This window comes from Lissotriton vulgaris, chromosome 10 (genome assembly GCF_964263255.1).
Source record: "Lissotriton vulgaris chromosome 10, aLisVul1.2, whole genome shotgun sequence".
In the NCBI taxonomy this organism is placed as follows: Eukaryota; Metazoa; Chordata; class Amphibia; order Caudata; family Salamandridae; genus Lissotriton; species Lissotriton vulgaris.
In genome coordinates this window covers 547,056,420-547,077,396 of record NC_141698.1, presented here as the reverse complement: position 1 = coordinate 547,077,396, position 20,977 = coordinate 547,056,420, and the positions used below count along the sequence as shown (strand labels likewise).

General features: G+C 47.8%; 1 protein-coding gene across 2 annotated transcripts in view; it reads left to right on the top strand.

The window, feature by feature from the left end:
• LOC147688502 (coronin-7-like) overlaps positions 1-20,977 on the top strand; it is a 1,252,182-nt gene that overhangs the window by 238,669 nt on the left and 992,536 nt on the right. The gene's annotated exons all lie outside the window — the stretch shown is intronic.

Here is a 20,977-nt window from a genome sequence, read left to right as displayed (position 1 = left end):
ACAGTTAGTAAGTTGGACTACTACAACAGCTTCTTCATTATCCCCCCTCCTCCAGCCTCTCCCCAATAGAGGAGATTGATTTTCTCATTCATTGCTCAATGGTTCACTACAAGTGCCCCATTCCTGTATGTACTCTCGTACAACCTCCCCCACCACAGACAAAGTGACATGTTAGAATCTAGCACATCACTTTGTCTTTTAGAATTATAAGTCTAGTCCTCTACTTAAAATTACATTTTCCTTTTTCTGTATTTGTAAATTAAATAGAACATTTCATAATTTCTGTATTTTTTTGCTTATACTTTTTTCTGTGAGCACAATGTGTATTGTTTTGAGGTTCAAATCGTAGAAATTGCTTAGGCCTGTGTCCTCTGCTTCCAGTAAGGACTCAGTGGCTGTCCCAAAGCTGAGGAGCCGCTGCCCTATTGTTTTTAAACCGAGTTCCGTTAGTGGTATATGTGCCTGAAAAACTTATATGTACCTGAAAAACAGAATTTGCTATGACATGTCCGTTTTTCAGGTCTAGGTGCAAACAGAGAATTGAATAGTCTGAAGCCCCAATGTCTGGCTTTGAATTTAAAAATGCTGAATGATTATTTAGCTCAGAAACATGTCACCCACAAAGAGGTGGTTCACCAAAACTGCTGGGGTACTTTATCAAAATGGCTGATGCTGCGTAAGTGAGTGCCGTACGACTAAGAAGCATAGATTACGTTTTGGAATTTAGTGGACCGTGTCCCTCCATGTCTTAGACCTGGTAATATTTAAGTGTGGACATTGAAACGGGTCCCTATCTGGCTCTATATTCAAGTCCTTAACTTTAGTGGCAACACCACTGATAGATTTCCCAACAATGAATGTAAAAAATGTTAAAATAATCCATGCAGTGATTTAGTTCCTGTTTATATTTCACATTTTTTATTTAATCTTGCATTCCTTAAGAGTGTCAGTCATGGGGAGGAGCCAAGATGGCGACCGGGTCGGACGCGTAAGCTCCGAGCTCCGCGAGCCGCCCTATCCTGCATTGCTCTCCTGACATCAACCCTGAATATTTTTTGCTCAAACGGAGACATCTGAACGCGGATGTCGTTGGCGTTCTTTTGGGACCTCCGCCGCTCATTTCCGTGGTGGATTCGAGCCGTTCTCCGGCCCCCGACTCTGGCCCGGGACCGGGAACTGTATGCCTGGCACTGGACACGGCTGGGCGCTGTCGGCCGGGCACGTCGCAGTGGCGCAGGCTGGGGCAGGAGCGCTACTGATTGTTGCAGCGCACTACATCGTCTCCCTCTACAGCGGTAAGGTTCCCGCTGGGTCGCCCGGCCTCCGAGAGACACTGGACTCTGGTCGTGACGGTCTCCGCCCTCCTTGCTGAGTACGGGCGAGCCGGAGTCCATCTTGGGGTGCTTGTCCTACCGCTGCCTATACGCACCGCTGGCTGGAGAGTGATCTTTACCCTGCCCTGCCCTAGACCTGCGCGGCGCTGGCTTGTGGGTGGCCCTCGCTCCTTCTGCTCTTGTTGGCGACGCCATTCCCCCCACCTCTGCATCGTGAACTCTTTACTGGGGCTACCAGGACGCCTCCTTCCCCGTGGGAGCAAGATGGCGGCCTCTTTGTTCTCTCCGTGCAGTGTCCTTACTACGGAGGATCCGGCTGTTGACCGGGGGAAATGCTCGTGTGATGAACGTCAGTTATCACCACAGAGGGAACCGACCTATGGTACCGTCCTGGCTGCCCTGCTTGGTCTTCGTGAGCTCTGGCGGCAACAAGCCCACCTCTTGGAACAAGGGATAGTGAGAGCCACCTCACATATTAAGGGACTGGGTTCGACTGCCCCCCCGCTGCCACTGCCTATTCCTGTCCGAGAAACTGCTTTACACCACGCGCATGGAGAGGTGCGACCAGCCCCTGGATCCACAGCCGTCTGTTGTGTTATTGCCGAGGAAACTGCTACAAGGTCGCCATCCGTTTTGTTGCCTGCAACTGTATCTATTCCTTCGACACAGTGGCACCCTCCAGAGACTTCTCGGGCGCTGGTCCCCCTCCCCGCTCCTGCGACTTTCTCTCCGAGGCTCCGGAACGTGTATCACCTTGTGGCGGGGGCTCGCCTTACTGTCTGGATACTGCTATTGCGGATAATTGGGAGTGTTCACCTCCTCCTCCTCTTAGCCCTTACTGTTGGGTCTGGCCATTTTGCTTCTCTGTCCAGCTGGAGGGGAGTGCACGGCAATGGCCATGTCTGGTTGTTTTTCGGCGCTCTGGTCAGGGCTGAAGATCCTCCGCACAATGACTTGCCGATTGCCTGGTGATGACCTGACCTATAACGTTTTTTGCCCTGTTTAATTTATTGGGGGGAATGTTTCTCTTAATATGACTACAGCATTCTTGAGTAGGCGGTGACATCCATTTTGTGCATGTGAGTCTCCCCCTTCCTCCTTGTTTCCATCTGTTCCTTTGCTGATAAGGGGGTCGACACTCGTAATATGCTGGGGGCTGAAGGTCATCCGAAATCGGGTTAGGGCTAGCCTGCTTGTTTGCTGCATTGCTTTCCTACCTGAGGGGGGTTGGGATCGAACTGATGTGTGGAAATGTGTGACCCGCCTGCAAAGTACGCATTGATTCTTCTAGCTGACTGGGAATTATTCGGTAGCGCTTAGCTCTCGCTCTCGACGCCTCCTTAGCAGTATTGCATTATGGTTCACGGCACGATCGGAGCCCCTATTGACTATCCTGAAACCTATCGAGCCACTGGCTCTGTTGCTTTCTGGGGTGTCTGACCTGCCGATAACGACTATTGGGACGGGGGGTTGCCAGTAATGGGTGGCGTCCATTTTAACTCCTTGTCTTCCTTTGTCCGGGACGGCCATCTTAGTTGCCGGCCGCTCCCGGCTTAACACTGTTGCACCTCCGATGGTTTCTTCTTTCACGGCCGCAGTCCCAATATCCTCTTGCTGGTCTTCGTTTTTAGGGCCCTGGTCCTGGGTGGCACGGGGGTCTGGTGATGGGCTATTTGCTTATATTGGTTGTGAGGTCTTTTAATTTTGAAGCTCCGTTTGGGGTATTGATTATTGTTTGCTTGCTAGTTTAACGAGCTTGATTATTGTTGGCTCCTCCCCACCTTTTTCTTTATTGGGGGGTCTTCGACAAGTTTGCACACTTGTCTTCCTCCCTATATGTCGAATGAGACGCTTTTTCTTATATGCCTTTTTTCCGATCTTGGCTTTATTTTCTTCTCCTTCTTCTTCCCTTTTCTCTTTTCTTACTACATTTCGGGTTTATGGGGCGACAGACACTCTGCTAGGGGGGGGGCAGGCCATAGCCTCTGCATGTGTGTAGGGTGGGGGGGTATGTTTTAGTTTTGTTAATTTCTATGGTATCTATTTCTGTTCTCTTTATAATTTTTCCTTTCCTTGTTCTGGGTCTGTAATGAGGGTTCTGAGGAGCGGGTAGCGCTGTGGGTGGTATGTAGATGTGGACTGATGCTTCTGTTGTTGGGAATTGTGCCGCCGAAGTGTTGGGTGTTATTACTATTGCCATGTTTATTGCTGCCTGTATGTACTGCACGCGGACTGTATGGACTCAGTTCTCCTTCACTTAATTTTATCGATTTATGTTTTAAAAATTTTAAAAATTAACCTTCATTGCTCCTCCCCCTTGGCGGCTTGGTTCACGTTTGTGTAATTGCCATTATTTGTTGCTGCATTGCCTGACACCGCCGGGGGGGGGCTACATTGTTTGCTATCGTGCTCAATTGTTTCGTGGCCGGCCTGACGGTTGTAGGCCCGTATTTGTCCTCCTTTTTCATGCACAATAAAGGTTTCCAAAAATTTTAAAAAAAAAAGAGTGTCAGTCATTTTCAGGATGTTGTATTTCTGTATTTTCTTCCTGTAGCATATTGCTCTTGTGTTTGCCCATACTTTGAATTGATTTGCCTGCAAGAGCATTTATAAAAGAGGGCGCTTGACCTCGGACCTGAGGATCTGGGTTCGAGTCTCGGTAACGACGCCAAACATCCTGTGATCCTGGGCAAATCACTTAATCTCCCCGTGCCTAACAAAAATGAATGTGTGTCCTCATGTAACGTAACTGGTGCTATATAAAGCGCTCTGATACCCGATTCGGTTCAGGTCAAGTTTGCTCTATATAAAACTCTGCAACAAAAAAAAAAGGTAAATATTGAAAGCTCTGGAGCTGAGGTTAAAGGCTGTGCTGCTTCTCACAGTGTCTGTCAGTGGGTCAAACGGGTGTTCAAAATACATGGTCATCCAATCCTTGGCCTCTCTGCAGAGCACATAAAGCAATGGTCACTTTTTATGTCTCACCTGAGCCAATGCGCTTGCGCATTGCTCCGGCAAGATTATAGTAAGGGGAAAAGAACAGTCTATCAAAACGGCGGATTAGACACAGTTCATGTGATCTATGCGCATGCAAGCCAGCCACGTCACACACCACCATTTGTCTGTGCCTCGCATCAGACTTCAAAAGCTGCCCCCCCCCCCAATCAGACTTCAAAGGCTGCCGCTCCCCCGCCCCCGCATTAGACTTTAAAGGAATGCTCTCCCGCTCCCCCCCCCCCGCCACAGCAATGCCGAGAGCTTGTTTTGCTTGTGTGCTTGCATCTTCCTTCCTTGGCCCTGGTGTTTTCCGTGTTCTCCCATCCAGTGCCTTCTCAACCCCGTACTTGATTGCTGTCCAAGCCCCAGCCCTAGCTGCCTCTATCATTATACACTCTCCCTGTGTTTTGCTGTTTCCCCCTGCTTTTTCCCAGCTCCATCATTCATTGCTTTGGCAAACTGAATGCGCTTTGTTGCACTCAACCCTGCGTGTTCTTAGCTTCAGTCTCTCTGCTGCTGCACCACATCACTCAGGGACACCACCAAATCACTCAGGGACACCACCACATCACTCAGGGGCACCACCACATCACTCAGGGGCACCACCACATCACTCAGGGACACCACCACATCCCTCAGGGGCACCACCACATCACTCAAGGACACCACTCACGGGCACCAGCACATGACTCGGGGACGCCACCACACCACTCAGGGACACCACCACACCACTCGGGGATGCCACCACATCACTCAGGAACATCACCACATCACTCAGGGGCACCACCACATCACTCAGGGACACCACCACATCACTCACAGACACCACCACATCACTCACAGACACCACCACATCACTCACAGACACCACCACATCCCTCGGGCACCATCACATCACTCAGGGGCACCATCACATCACTCAGGGGCACCACCACATCACTCAGGGGCACCACCACATCACTCAGGGGCACCACCACATCACTCAGGGGCACCACCACATCACTCAGGGGCACCACCACATCACTCAGGGGCACCACCACATCACTCGGGGGCACCACCACATCATTCAGGGACACCACCACATCACTAGGGGACACCACCACATCACTCTGGGACACCACCACATCACTCTGGGACACCACCACATCACTCTGGGACACAACCACATCACTCTGGGACACAACCACATCACTCTGGGACACCACCACATCACTCTAATACACCACCACATCACTCTAATACACCACCACATCACTGTAATACACAACCACATCACTCAGCCCAACCACATCATCACTCAGCACCACAACATCACTGTCCTTGCTTGCTACCAATAAGCATTGCCATAGCCAATAGGACTCGCATTAGGAAAGTGTAAGCTTTTGGCTTTGTGAATAACAATGCTATTAATTTATATATTTTCAAAGCCAACACATATTTAAAAAAATATGTCATTTACAATACCAATAGCTCACACTTTCCTAATGCGAGACCTATTGCATTGCAAATTCTTTTTTTCAGTTGCAGTTGTTTTATTAAATACAGTAATTAGATTTTTCAAAACACAAGCGGCTCAGTGTCTTACAGTTACTTTACCTCCTCTCCTACCTTCGGGTCATTTCGTCCTGCGATAGGATACTTTTTTCCAGTGGACACTATCATGCTGAGCCATGTCTAGGTTTCACTTGTCCGCCTATTTAAGCTAGTTGCCAGTGCGCCGGATTGGGTTGACTTGTAGAAGGCTCCTTTGCGTGCTCTCAGGTTATCATTGTTAGTCCCTTAGTCTTCTTCTGCCCACCTGCTCCATATTTTTTTAACATTTCTTGGTCCATTCCCTACCCTTGTAGATCAGTTTTTCCCTCGAGTAGCATATGTTCATTTCACGCTCCCAGCTTCGCAATTGCGGTGTCTATGTAGAGCCCCACTTGAGTACTATTTCTCGGTTGGCAAGTAAATATCCCAAATTGATAAGGAGCTTCTTATGGGATGTTGAGTCTGCCTCTCTACAGCCCCAGTGGTGCCTGTGCTTCGTTATGTGTTCCTGTGGCATCCATGAATCGCTGAGTGACTCCTTCCCAAAATCTACGGAGTAGTGGGTAGTCCCATAGTGTCTGGTAAAAAGTGCCTTTCTGGCCACATTTTCGTAGGCACTTCTTTTCTGTGGTTTTCTCCATCTAACATAGAAGAACTCTTGTGTAATATACTCTGTGCAGTATTTTTAATTGAATCAGGCGGGATTGATCTTTTATTGTCACCTCTCTGGGGAATTACAGTGCCTTCCTCCAGTCATCATCTATTGGTCTCCCACATCTGTTTGCCATCGCGTTTTTGGATGCTCTAGCCCCCCTTGAGTGTTTCTCAGTAATGCATTATATGTGAGAGAGATTTCCTTCCAGCAGACTTTTCTAGGGGGGAGAGCACTCCGTGGTCTCCCTCTCCAGTGATACTACTGGTTGCAGTGCTTGGCGCCATTGGAGGTACTTGAAAATTTGTGAGGATGCCATATCATATTCCTTCTTGAGGTGGTCAAATGAAACGATGCCGTTAGTATCCCACACCTCGCCCAGGGTAGAAATGTCGATAGAATATCAGTTTTTATATCAAGGCAGTGCCGGCGCTGGGCCTAGGTTTGTGCCAAGCCATAGGGGAGTCTTTGGTGTGAGCTGTTGGTCCCATCCCAATTCTTTTTTTACATTATGCCAGGTGCGTACCACAGTTGCAGTTACTGGAGGGATGTCTGTCTTCATCTTTCCCTGTAGAGTACATGCAAATAGCCTCTGTAGCCAAGTGCCTCTCAATCCATTCTAAAGGCTGTGTCATCAAGTGCGGCATAGGCCCACTCGTTTACTATGCTGATCTTTGCAGCTTTGTAACATTTCTGGATATTTGCCTCCCTCGTACGTGGACCTGTGGAGCATGGTTAGCGCTATCCGTGATGAGCCGTTTAACCATAATAGGGATCTTAATTGTATATTTACGGCCTGGCAGAATGACTTGGGTATGGCGTGTGGACTATTTTGGAGTGTGTACGTAAATCAGGGTAGCACAATCATTTTGAAGATTGCTGCGCACCCCATCAATGAAAGTGGCAGCTTCTTCCAGTGTTTGACACCTGCTTCCATTTCCTGGAATAGTGTGGTCAAATTAGCCTTATAATGTGATCTCTCATCTTTGAAGATCTATTACCCCAGATATTTGAACTGCTGGGTCTCTACTCTTAGTTGCATGGGGAGACGGGAGTGTCCCTTCCAAGTACCCAACAGAAATATCAGTGACTTCTACCAGTTTGTTTTTAGCCTCAAGTACCTCCCATGTATCTCAAATAGTTCCCCTACTCTTACAAGGGATTTTTCAAGTTCTGCCAGATATAGGAGTATATCTTCTACATAAAGTGATATTCACCCTTCCCATGTGTGCTCCCACCTACAACGTTCAATTTGGACGTCCACTTGCACCCAGCTCACCAGCGCCTCCACCTACAATGAAAATAGCATCAGCAATAGTGGGATGCCCTGCCTTATCCCTCTTTGTACCAGGACATCTCGCAGGATTATCCTGTTGATTTTAAGTTGTGCCCTAGAGTTTGTATATAGTAATTTTACCCAATCTAGATATTGGGACCGGAAGCCTATTCTCTCATGTACTGTGAATAGGAAGGGCCATTTCACTGAATCAAGGGTTTTATGGGCATCCAGGGACACCACCGCCAACGTAGCTGATGCCTTCTGATTGCTGCTATGTTATTATATAGACTGCGGAGATTAAATCTGGTCGGCCTGTGTGGCATGAACCCATTTTGGTCCCGGTGGATGAGATCCAGAATCACTCCCTGGGGTCTGTTTGCTGGTGCCTTGGCTAGTATTTAGGTATCTATGTTTAGAAGAGAGATCGTGTGAAGTTGTGACTGATCCAGACATCCTTGCCGGGAAACATTTGGGCAGAGCTCAGGACATCTCATAGATATAAGAACCCTGTACTCAACTAGGTTTCCCATTGATCGGTGGGATAACCCATAGGAGCCCTGATGAAGTTCTCCCATGGAGAACGACACACGTGGGCTGGAATCTAAAGCTTTGATATTGACTGAACAATAAAGACATTTTGTAAATCTTACTTTTGCAATCTGGACTTTATCATTCCGCGCACGCCCGTCAAATTGTTGATGCCAGGGCTTGCTGCGCGGGACCTGCACACATATCAACAAGCATTTGCAATGCAATGGTCTCGGCATCATTAAAGGTAGAGCTATTGGCATTGCTCATGACATTTCTTTTTTTTCTTTAAATCATAAATAAATGGCATTGTCATTTACATTGCCAATACACAGCACTCTGCACTCAACAGCACACACCACTCTGCACCTGCACTCACTGCTCTGCACACTCACTCTGCACTCACTACTCTGCACTCACTACTCACTACTCTGCACTCACTACTCACTACTCTGCACTCACTACTCTGCACTCACTACTCACTACTCTGCACTCACTACTCACTACTCTGCACTCACTACTCTGCACTCACTACTCTGCACTCACTACTCTGCCCTCACTACTCTGCACTCTGCCCTCACTACTCTGCACTCACTACTCACTACTCTGCCCTCACTACTCTGCCCTCACTACTCACTACTCTGCACTCACTACTCTGCACTCACTACTCACTACTCTGCACTCACTACTCACTACTCTGCACTCACTACTCTGCACTCACTACTCACTACTCTGCACTCACTACTCACTACTCTGCACTCACTACTCACTACTCTGCACTCACTACTCTGCACTCACTACTCACTACTCTGCACTCACTACTCTGCACTCACTACTCACTACTCTGCACTCACTACTCACTACTCTGCACTCACTAATCTGCACTCACTACTCACTACTCACTACTCTGCACTCACTACTCACTACTCTGCACTCACTACTCACTACTCTGCACTCACTACTCACTACTCTGCACTCACTACTCTGCACTCACTACTCTGCACTCACTATTCTGCATTCTGTACACTCACTCTGCACTCACTACTCTGCACTCAATACTCTGCACTCACTACTCTGCACACTCACTCTGCACTCACTACTCTGCACTCACTACTCTGCACTCACTACTCTGCACTCACTACTGGCCCGGATGGCTACTTTCAAGAAAGCACAGACGTGGTAGCAGATTTCAGGTGTGCTCAAAAATTGTAAGTGGAGCAGATGCATATTTAAAACATTTCTCACAAAAATACTACCGCTGATGGCTGACCACCATTCATTTCACATCTATGGAAACTGAGGGGCAGATAACGTTTAAAAATATTTCCTTTAACGTTTTCAGCAATTTTGTTTGTTTTGCATGTTTAGCTAATTCTCTGCTTTGAGTGACGTTTGCCAGACGTGAGAGTGCTTAATTGATTGCATAACACCGACGCAAGCACCAATCTGGCATGGCAATGAGTTGTAGTGCCACTCACAATGAGTGACAGCTGACATGCAGAAAGGCACCTCAGTGAGGTAGCTACAGATAAACCGAGTTAAACCAGGGAAGGACCCCCCTCCCCCTCCCACGAAAGGCGTGCATCTGGACTCTTTTATGCGGCAGAAAGGAGACCATACAGAAGAAAGCGCGCGGCACATAAAGGCAGATTCCTGGAAGGAGCTGAAATGGGAGTCGGCGAGGCCTTTTTCAAAGCAATTTTTTCTGCTGTCTGTGATACAATAGCAGCGCGGATGAGAAAACAGTGAATCATTGTAATTATTGCTTACTCCATATTCAGCGGCTGCTGATCTTTTTTCAAAGCTAAGGGTAAGGTGCGTACAGCACCGACTCAATTAAAGCACTGAATATAAGATCAGTGGCTGGCTGTCTCCACACTTATTAACCTGGTTGTCCAATGGTCATTGAGAAAGATTCTCAAATGGAGGCGGAAGCAAAGGTCCAGGATTAAAGGTGCTACCGTATTGGACGATGCCCAAGGCTTGCTGTGTTCGAGTGTGTGCGCCCGTGGGTGTGCAATTTACCTGACGCACGTAAGATTAAAATGCAAAATAAGCCTTGACAAATTCAATAGGTATGATTTTGCATGGCGTGCAGGTCAGGCGTGCACGCACCATACACAGCCGCGCCGGAAGTCAGGCAAGGTCGCCTGTGACGGGGGCGGAGCCGCGACCGGACCGGAAGAGGAGGCAGGCGGAGGAAATGCGTCGAGCGGCCTGGGGCTCCTGCGAGCGTGGAGAGCCCCGGGGCCGACAACAGGACGTTGCACACGTGTTGCGGGACTCCCTTGACCAAGAGGGAGTCCCGGGAAAGGAGCCACAGCGTCAACTCTCCCTGCCGGTGCGGAGAGCGGAGACCCCCAGATTGCCACAGTAAGTTAAAGGGGAGAGGGGGGCGGTGCACTTGTGTGTGTGTGTGTGTGTGTGTGTGTGTGCGCGCGCGTGTGTGTGTATGAGTGGGGGGTTCTGTATGTATGTGCGTGAGCGCTTCTGTTTCTATGTATGCGCATGCGTGTGTTGGGTGGGAGCCTCGCGCAGCGCTCGTACTAATGCGAGTGCCAGTTTAGATTCGCCTGCGCGCGCCAGGAGTGTCTCCTGGGAAGCACACTCGCTGACAAAAGATCTCGGCGGAGACGCGCTTCCGCGCGGCTAGCCGAGACCTAAAAATGGCGTGAGGTGCAGAAAATTGTAGTCAACCGTCTTTTCTTGTTCTCACCTAAAGAAATCTTGATGTCTGAGAATCCCTTATTTGCATGGGGCATACCATATGTAAATAAGAAAACTTACTTTTGAGTGTGCGCCCAATGCCAGAACGAGGAGTGTGTGGGGGTGAAGGGTCTGCAAAAAAACCATCATCAAGTTATAACGCGCGGCTCCTGCAGCGCGATCGCCCCCTGGTGTTAAGTTTTTTATCCGCCGGGCACTCAGTCGTCCATTTGGAGACATTCATCTGTGGTCCCACGAGGAAGGAGTAGGAGGGCTGCACGCGCGGCCTAGGGAAGGTTTAAAGGGCACGTTAATGTTGTGAATATTTGCAGTCTTTCTGCTTTTGTGACCGAAAACTGAAAGCACAGCTCTGTAGTTTGCCTGTGTGACGTCAGCATTGCTACGCCAGAGAAACCTGATATAAAAGCTGTGTATTGCCGCTTCCTGACAAGCTGGGCGCTTCCCGTCCGCTTGTAATATTCTCCGATCCGTCCAGTTGACAGCAAGGCCTGGAAATCCCCGAAACGGGGCAACCGACTCAGCTTTCCAGACCTAAATTGAGCTAAACTGCGACCTCGCCCTACAGCGTATGTCGTGGTTTCTAAACCAACCCAGAGGGGATTAAAGCTTCGTAAATGCCAAGATCTGAGTTTAAATGTGTGTTTTGTTTAGGTGTTTCGTGTAGGGCTAAAGTGCTTAGTTCGTACTGCCATTTCAAGGCTCTCCGAGGCGCTGCAGTCCGGCAGATGACAAAACAAATGCAAGAATCCAACGACTTTCTCTCTTTACCCACCCCTCCTCAGCTGTCCACCCGTGCCCTGTTTCCATGGGTAGATACACTGTGGCATTGCCCTCTCAGGTGCCTAGAACCCTGCTAAGAGCAGTGAGTGCCCTGTACTTCAGCCTCACAGCTTTAGGTCACAATCACAGCCTCTCGTCAAAAGAAGTTGTGAGCAATTAATAATTATAAATATCAGTAACTTTTTCACAACGTTTCCTTCCTCTGAGCACCATTGTAATTTACAGGTGTACATGTTAAACAATATAATAGGACTTTATTTATTGACTTGAGGCCACTCCACTGGCTCCCTGAACAGAAAAGATGCCAGTTCAGGCTCCTGACCCATGCATACAAGGCCCTACACAACTGCGAACCTGCCTACTTAACCCCTTCGCTGCTGATGACGAGCTCAGCTCGTCATCAGCCACGCTGGTCGTGTGCGGATGACGAGCTGAGCTCGTCATGTAACGCGGCTTTTAGAAAAAAGCCGCACAGCGGAAAAATAACCGCTGCAGCGATGCGGTTAAACCATCACCTGAGGGTCCATCAGCCCACCAGACACCGCCGCTCTGTGTCCCTTTTCTAGCCCTCACCCCTGGCATCCGACTTAGCAGATGCAGAGTCACTCCTTCTCCTACCTAGCAGTGAAGACAGGGAACGAGCTATGCTTTCATCTACGACCTACCCAGCTCTTCCAGAGTTCCAAAAGTCCCCCAAGACCTTGCTATTTGGCTAAGCGACTGGACCCTGCCAGGGCCTGGATACCAGGGCCAGACTGGCCGTAGCGGGCACTAGGCGTTTCCCTGGTGGGCCGCCAGGGTGGGGACCGGCAATATCGGCCCCCCTGAAGCAAAATTGGCCAAAACCGGCCCTAGCAGATAGCTCGGCCGCACCTCCCCTCCCCCCAAGGGAGCCGGCCGAGCAGTTTGCCAGGACCGGCTTCGGTTCCCTGTCCGGCCTTGCTGGATACCCTCACGGGTGACAAGTAGGGCTCTACAAATCTACTGTCTGATTGATTGATTGACATCACAGTGATAAAATACTGAGTTTTGAAACTGTTAACTGCAAGGCCACACTGGTATCAGAGGCCAGCACTTACATGGTTGGGCTATCTTACTAGGTGCCACCCACTCTGGCCCATGAATAGTGAGGCTAGTGTGCGCGTCATGCATCCTGGCAGTTTCTCCATGTCAGTGACTGCAGATCATGCACTTAAAGAGGGCAGGCCATATATGCATAAACCACGCCCTATCTATAATCAGATGAGGAGTACCTGGAACTTGGGCGAAGGTGGTGTAACTCCGCCTTCCTGGAATGTGAAGAGGCAGAGATCAAAGGCAATAGAAGCCTGGCACCCAAATTGCTCCCTGTATTCATCGTTTCTGGGGCTGGGATATGCTAGAGCTCTTGCCCGCAGGAGTTTGGCGCATTTAAGCATGTGTGGCATGCCTGACCATCAGGAGGATCCAACTAAGAATTGTATTTGGTGCAGCATAGCTCTGCTAACGCCTTGGTTGAGGGTGGATGTGGATTTCAAGTAAGTGCCACCAGGTGCTATTGGGCCTAGTTTCTTCCTGGTGGAGAGTCTTTTGCTCTTGGTGGTGCAGATTTTGCTTAGATGCAGACTGCTGATTTGTAGAGTTTCCTGTGTTTCTGGCCCCTCCAGATGCTTATGTATGTGGGTAGCATGACCGGCGGGAAATCATATTGCTGTATGTAAAAACACACCACAATTGCTATTGTTACGAAATTTGTTTCCACCATCTCTCCCTGTTTCTGAAATTGAGCTGAGGCATTCTTGTTTGGAGTTCAAGACTGGAAGCACCTGACGAAGGACTCAAGGAGGCACCCTTTCAACCAAAAGCCATCAGTCAAAGTCTAAGCTGACAGCAAACATCACACACCGGTGTAGACACTAAAAATCCTGTAGGTAGCCCAGGCAATCAGAAGATTCAGGGCCCCTGTAGGCGGTCTGCTGTCTTGCTGTATTGGCTCTTCAGTGATCCTCTGCCATTAGAACTTTTGCAGGCCCTCCTGAGCATTAACCACCACTACTGGTGGTGAACCAGGGAACTAATAAGTGTATGGGGGGCTGGCATCCCTGTTCTTGTGATTGGGATAATTTTGGTGTGTGCCTGTGCGAGACCTCCTTGTTAAACAAGACACAACTGATGTCCTTTTCTAGTGCCTCACACAAGTTCTTAGGATCACACATCCTATACGACACAAGAAGTGTGTGGCTCATGAATGCAGGAATAAAAATTATTGCGCAAAGACCGGATCCAAAACAGGTTAAATCATGTTTTACAGGAAAGGTACTGCTGTCTAAGTATACAGTAATCACTCACACAGGGTGCATTGCTCACATCACATTGAGCATAGCTCTGCTGTGACATTGCCGAAGACTGGCCCACTTCTACTTAATTCACCTGATAGTTGCCTTTTCCACAGATCCTACGAGACTTCTCTGATCGTCACTGTGAATGTAAGAAATGTTCTCACCTCTGTCAGAGCAAGTTGCAGATAAGTAACTGGATGTACCAGGAGTACACCAGGAGATTCAATGTTTCCTGAGCAAAAAACTGTGTATAAGTACTTGTTATGCATTATATTTGAGGTGGCCACGACTCCAAGACTAAAGTCTAAGGTTCTACTGCGTCCTTCCCCACTCTCTCGGGTTGGTGACCCTACAGTTACAATCCACTATGCCTCATCAACTTACATTCATAGTGTGAGTCTCATGAGTCCACATTTCTGGAACTCCGTCCCCTTTTCAACTGGTTCTTGCAAGCTGTTGACCAGGGTTACCTCAATGATTGTGAAGACTCGAGTTTTTGTCTGCTTTAATAGACAAGGTTATTCCCCACGTTCCTGTGGAGACTCTTGCTCTAGATACCATGCCTGTGGCCCCAGAGAGTTCTGGGACAAGGGTCTCCTCTCACAGAGAGCGCCCATTTCTCTCCATGTCACTAAACATAACTGCACTCTAGAGGAGTTGCGAGGAAGCCCACGAGACCGACGACTTGTGTATTTTGTGAGCACTCACTCTTCATGCCGTAACCCTCACTCTAGCTAGAGCTCACTTGTGTCCCCATTTGGAAGACGAGAGGCCTTGGTCGTAACTATACTGGGATTATCCCCCACCTTCCTTGGTACAATGTTGATCTAGGAAAGGTGCCCCTGCACCAGTGTTTAATTTGAGCCAGTGGTTTCCGGTGCTCGGCACCGGTACTTAATTGGCAGCACCGGCACTTATGACAGTCTGCCACATGGCGGGGCTGTTTGTCTGATTTAGAGTGAGCAGAACAATCGTTGTATTCTAATTCAATATATGTTAAAAATGACTATTACCAGATGCCCATGCTAATCTTATAGCTATAGGGGCCTGGAATAGTCTGAATTGTCATACTTGTGTAATGGTTAGTAGTTGGTTTGGTACTGTCATTGGTAGCGCTAGCAGGGACAATGTGTGGTGTAGGCTGCATTGGCCTCCTGATGGCCTCCAAGAACACAGAGCGTCTGCCTCCCTCCCTTCCGATCCAAAGCCACCAAGATCATCTGCGACGTACCCCAAGGATCTTCCCTCAGCCCGACGCTGTTCAACATCTACATGGCCCGCTCGCCCACGTCGTCAGACTGCACAACCTCAACATCATCTCCTACGCCGACGACGCACAACTGTTCCTCTCACTCACCAAGGACCCTCTCACCTCCAAAACCAACCTCCATGAAGGTATGAAAACCGTCGCCGAATGGGTGAAGAACAGCCGTCTGAAGCTGAACTCGGACAAGACGGAGGTCCTCCTCCTCAAACGGATCAGCTTCTAGACCCCGAACCGCCAGCTCCGCTTCACCGACATCGTCCTCGCCACCGTCCCCCGCATCAGGAGAGCGACCACCGGCGGCAGATCATTCTCCTACCTCGCCGCCAAATCCTGAAACACCCACTCCATCCTCCTACGGCAAACCGAAGACCTACTAACCTTCAGGAGGCTACTCAAGACCTGGCTGTTCGAGCAGTAGCAGCACCTCCAACCCCACACTGCCTTGAGAACCTCACGGGTGAGTAGCGCGCTTTACAAATGTATTGATTGATTGATGAGGGCCATGGCACTTAATTTTTTACAAATTATGCACTGCCCTGCATCCACAAAATGCCAACGGATGCCTTGGGTGGGGGAGAGGGAACCCTCTCTGGTTAGTTGAATGAAATGTTCCTGAGGTGGGATCGCAGGCAGGGGGTGAGATCAGGGGGTTGATTCACTAGCATTCGCTTCACTCTGGAGGTGACTGCGTGGGAACACCCTTCCCCTTCCTCTGACCCTGTCAGGCTCCTGCCTCTTCGCATCAGAGTCCCTGACAGTGACTTTCCCAGAGAGCCGCGGGTGTGAACTTGGCCGCGGGAAGCAGGAGGGACTGCCGGATTGCTGCGTCATCAGCTGGTGACTAGAGCAGTGAAATCTGTGTGTGTCTCCGATATTGGTCCCAGCTGTCCCAGCAGTCCGAGATTCCTTCTTATTGAACCTGTAACCCCAACTTCCTCTTCTATGGGAGTGAGGTTCCCAGGAGCACGCTGCTGCCTGCCTGTGGCTTTGCTGAGGAGGCGATGCTACTGCGCCAGTTGAAAAGGGGGGGGGGGGGGGGGGAGTACTATGGCAGTGGGTGGCTTCTCTCTGTCGCCACAAACCCGAGTGCCTGCACCCTAACCCCTTGCTCTTCAAAGCAGTATACTAAAGTAAGTGCTGAAAAAGGTCAGGATCAAAGGGCATGACTTTGTGCGTCACTGGCGAGTTGACCTTAAGTTGTCCTGTGGTCTATTCGCAAAGGATTCTGGGGCGTAAACTGTCTATTCTTCAAAGGGTTCTGCGACTTGAGCAAGTGTACTTTATTGAGAATTCCGGGCTGTGGAAAAGTCTTCTTGCCTAAGGAACTGGGAATGACGTATTTTGTCAAATGTTTCTGAGATGTGTAGTCCAAAAGATTCTTGAACATGAACTCATTTATTTTCACTGGTGTGTCGGATCTTGGCAAGACTTATTCTCTACAGATCAACCTAGAGTTGCACCCACATTTATTAAATCCAGGCTGGTATATTTGGTATTGAAATGCCTAAAGAGAAAAGTACCCCCTCACTTATTGTCTTCCATGGTGAGGTCTGCAGTGACATTTCAGGATTTATCCGATTATTTAAGAGTTCTGTGGCACCTAGGAAGTGCTTAATTTGTAAAAATACTCTTTGGAGGCCACAGCTTTGCTCAGAAGCTGGTGAACGGCGCAATTGAATGTTGGCGTACCTCCTGCGTCTTTAATGCACCGCCCTGCACTTTCTGCCTTCTTATCTCACTTTTGGGGGGTTCTGTTTTCTCCCTTTGAATTGGTTTTATCGTCTTTCTCGTTCGTCCTCCTTATTCCTCACTTGCGTGTTTTCCCCTCTTTAGCCTTAGGTCAAAGTCTGATGAAGGCAAGGGTGTAGCCAGAAAATTAAAGTACCCCCCACCTCGATCCAAAACTCTTATGGCACCAAGCAGATGAAGTGAGTCATTACAACCCCCCCACCGAAGAACTCTCTTTTGTCTGCCTCCAAGCATCTATCCATTCATCCTTTCATACTTCCATTGACCTAATATCCACATTTGCACTTTTACATTCTGTCATCCATTTATTGTTTCATCTATCTTTAACCATTCCGTCCAACCGCCCTTCCTTAAACAAACCTACCCATCAAACCTATCCACCCATCCATCTCTCCACTCATCCATCTCTCCAGCCACCCTTGCAGTCATCCATCCACTGTTTCAGTCATTTATCCATTCAACCTTTCACTCCATCCACCTTTCCATCCACATTTCACTCCATCTACTCATCCTCCTCTTTCACTCAACTCATCCATACATTTACCCTTTCACTCATGCATCCACTCATGCATCCATCCATCCACACTTTCACTCCTCCATCCATCCATTCACACTCTTTTGTTCATCAATTCATTCTTTCACTCATTCATCCATCCACAATTTCATCCATTCACCTCCATGTCATTCATCCTTTCTTTCACTCATTCATCCATCTTTTCACTCAGCCATCTGTCCATCCACCCTTTCACTTCATCCATCCTTTCACTCCATACATCATCCATCTTCCCTTTCACTCATCCCATTCATCCATCCTTCCTCTCATCCACGAAGCCATCCATTCTTTCACTCGCTCACTCACCCATCCATCCTCTCATCATTCACCCATCACCTTCCCTTTCACTCAGCCAGCCATCCTTTCTCTCATGTATCTGTCTATCCTTTCTCTCATCATTCATCCTTTCACTCATCCATCCTTTCAGTCCATCCACCCTCCCTTTCACTTATCCATCCATCCTTTCATTCATCCATCCATCCTTTTACTCATCCATCCTTTCACTCATCCATACTTTCACACATCCATCCACGCTTTTACTCACACATACAACCATCTATCCTTTCACACACTCATTCACCTTTGTCTGCCAAGTTACAGATAGATGAGGTCCATCAAGAACTCCACCTCGCCGTTGCTGCTAAAGTTGAGGGTTCATGACACCCCAGCTCCATCCTTTAACTCATTCATCCATCCATCATTTTGCTCATCCATGTACCCACCCGATTATTCTGTCCATCCATCCACCCTTTCACTCGACCCATCAATCCATTCACCTTTTCACTCATCATCCATCTTCATCATCCATCCACCCTTTCACTCATTCATCCATTCACCATTTGATCCATCAATTCACCCTCCCTTTCATTCATCCATCTATTCCTTACATCTTTCCAGCCATCCATCTACACATCCACGCTTTCACTCACACACCCACCTTTTCACTCACACACCCACCTTTTCACTCACATACCCACCTTTTCACTCACATACCCACCTTTTCACTCATGTATCCTCTCATCCGTCCTTTCACTGAATCAACCATTTCATGCTATGCTATGTATGAGTTTTTGTCTGCGGAGTTTGCAGACTGAAGAGGCTCATCCAGAAATCCACCTACGCTATAGCAGCTGAAGTGGGTGGTAGGCGACGCCCCTGTATGAGGAAAAATACGTGCTGGCCCCCAAAAAGGAGTGTCAGTAAACCTCACCTGCAACCACCACCTCAAATTAAAAACTGCACCTAGATACACATTTGTAATTCACTCCCAATAAATAAAAATTGTTAACCAAACTATTCTTTATTTTTTTGGGCATCAGCACAAAATATAAAGGAAACTCTTCTTTGTCAATTACTTTCCAAATGCTGCTAGAATAGTCCTACACCGGATGTTGAATGGCTAAGACATAAACATGTCTCCTGTGCACTGGTGATCTCATCACGCCTTATTGGCGCCCACCACAGAAAGCCGCCAGTGAACCATAACCCACGGAAAGAGTCCCACAATACATGGGCCCCAGAGGTGAACATAAAAAGAGGAAATTATGGTCCTTGAGAAAAAATATCAAAGAACAGCACATTCAAGGTCAAATTCTTTCCTAATGCCAGGGTAGTTGAACACAACGCGGACTGGGGCCCAGGATACAGCACATCTGGAAATTTTAAACTGGCAATAAAATACTACGAAGGAAAGCCCTAATTGCATTCTATGCAGTTAAGAAACCACATACTTTTTATACTCTGGTCTGACAAAATGAATGCCCACATTTCTGACACCATGTCGTGGTACTTTATGTGGGTGCAGTGTTGGATTCGGCATTATAAAGAAGTTTGGGGCGAGTCCCCCACAGAAATCATAGCAAAGAAGTACTACGTGAGCGCAGAAATTGGCAAAACAAGATTGCAGAGTGGAACTGGGAATGTCTCCTCGACTACTATGAGTCTATAAGGCTATCATTCAATTCTAGTGCCGTCCCAAACAAGCATTAGCAAAGCTAATAGGCCTGGCATGCATTTTGAACCCTGACTAAAGCTCTGAAGTTAAACTTGCTGGAGTTTAAAAAACAAAAACACGAGTGCTTTCTGTATACAATGTATATGTGACCTACTGAGTTTAATGTGTGATGATTCATTGTATTTTTGAGGAGTTAAATAGTTCCGTACCCATTGCAGTGGAAGCACTCCACAGGAGGGAGAATGATAACCCAAAAGTCAGTTGCATGAGGGTGAGAGTATTACTCCTCTGGGTGGAGAAAAAGCCCACTGTGTAAATAGTTGAAATAATTGATCACAATAGATCTTGCAGACAACTAACTACACTTTCACATTAGGCCTAAAAAAACTATTAGACTAAGGCCTACAAATTCACTACAGAGTGAAACTGCAGCACGGGAATCGTGGAACAGTAACCCCACTCAATCCGCCCCCTGGGTCCCAGCATCAGGAACCAATGAAAAGAGGAGGGTAATTCAACGCTCGTCTAGCGAGATGAAACACCTGGAACATACAGATCACTTGGACAAAACTTCAGACTTTAACAATACGTTAATACACACAAAACTATAGTATACCCCTCACAAAACACAGCCTGAGAAACTTAGATTAAGACTGGACAGAAAAGATAATTTCCCCAAAATGAAAGTAAACATTTTTTTAAAAAGCTACCTCATTATAACACACATTTGTTGTTACAGTGCGTTGCTTTTATATTTTAAGGTCTGGCACCAAGTACTTTTGATTTTACTATTATTTATGTACTATACTCACTGTGAGAAAATGTCCCTTTTTATGCAACCACCCTCATTTTTCGCTGAATTGTTTTGCTGTATTTTAGTATCTGCACACTGTGAAACTGCTGTCCTGTGGACAGTGTATGTGCTGTGACCCCTAAAACGTGCAACTCGTGTATATGCCCCCATAGTATATGATGTAGAAACTACATCCATGGCACAGAAAGTGAAATGTTGTCTGTGGACTGCAGCACTTATTTTGCCATCCACTAATGTGACAAGGAACACTTTGCTTCAGGCTTACCAGTTTTGCCTACCTTCTGCAGTTTAACTCTGCATCCCAGCTTGTCACAATAACTCCTACTGATAGGGAAAAACATAACTTTAAATTATGAATTACTTGCCTATTTGTAGGCCTTGTAGCCCACAAGGCAGCATGCATGGTATGTAAATATGGACATTTAGAAATGTATTATTACCATGTTCATTCACTGATAAGGCCCGAAAGGTATTTTCACTTTGGATGGCTGT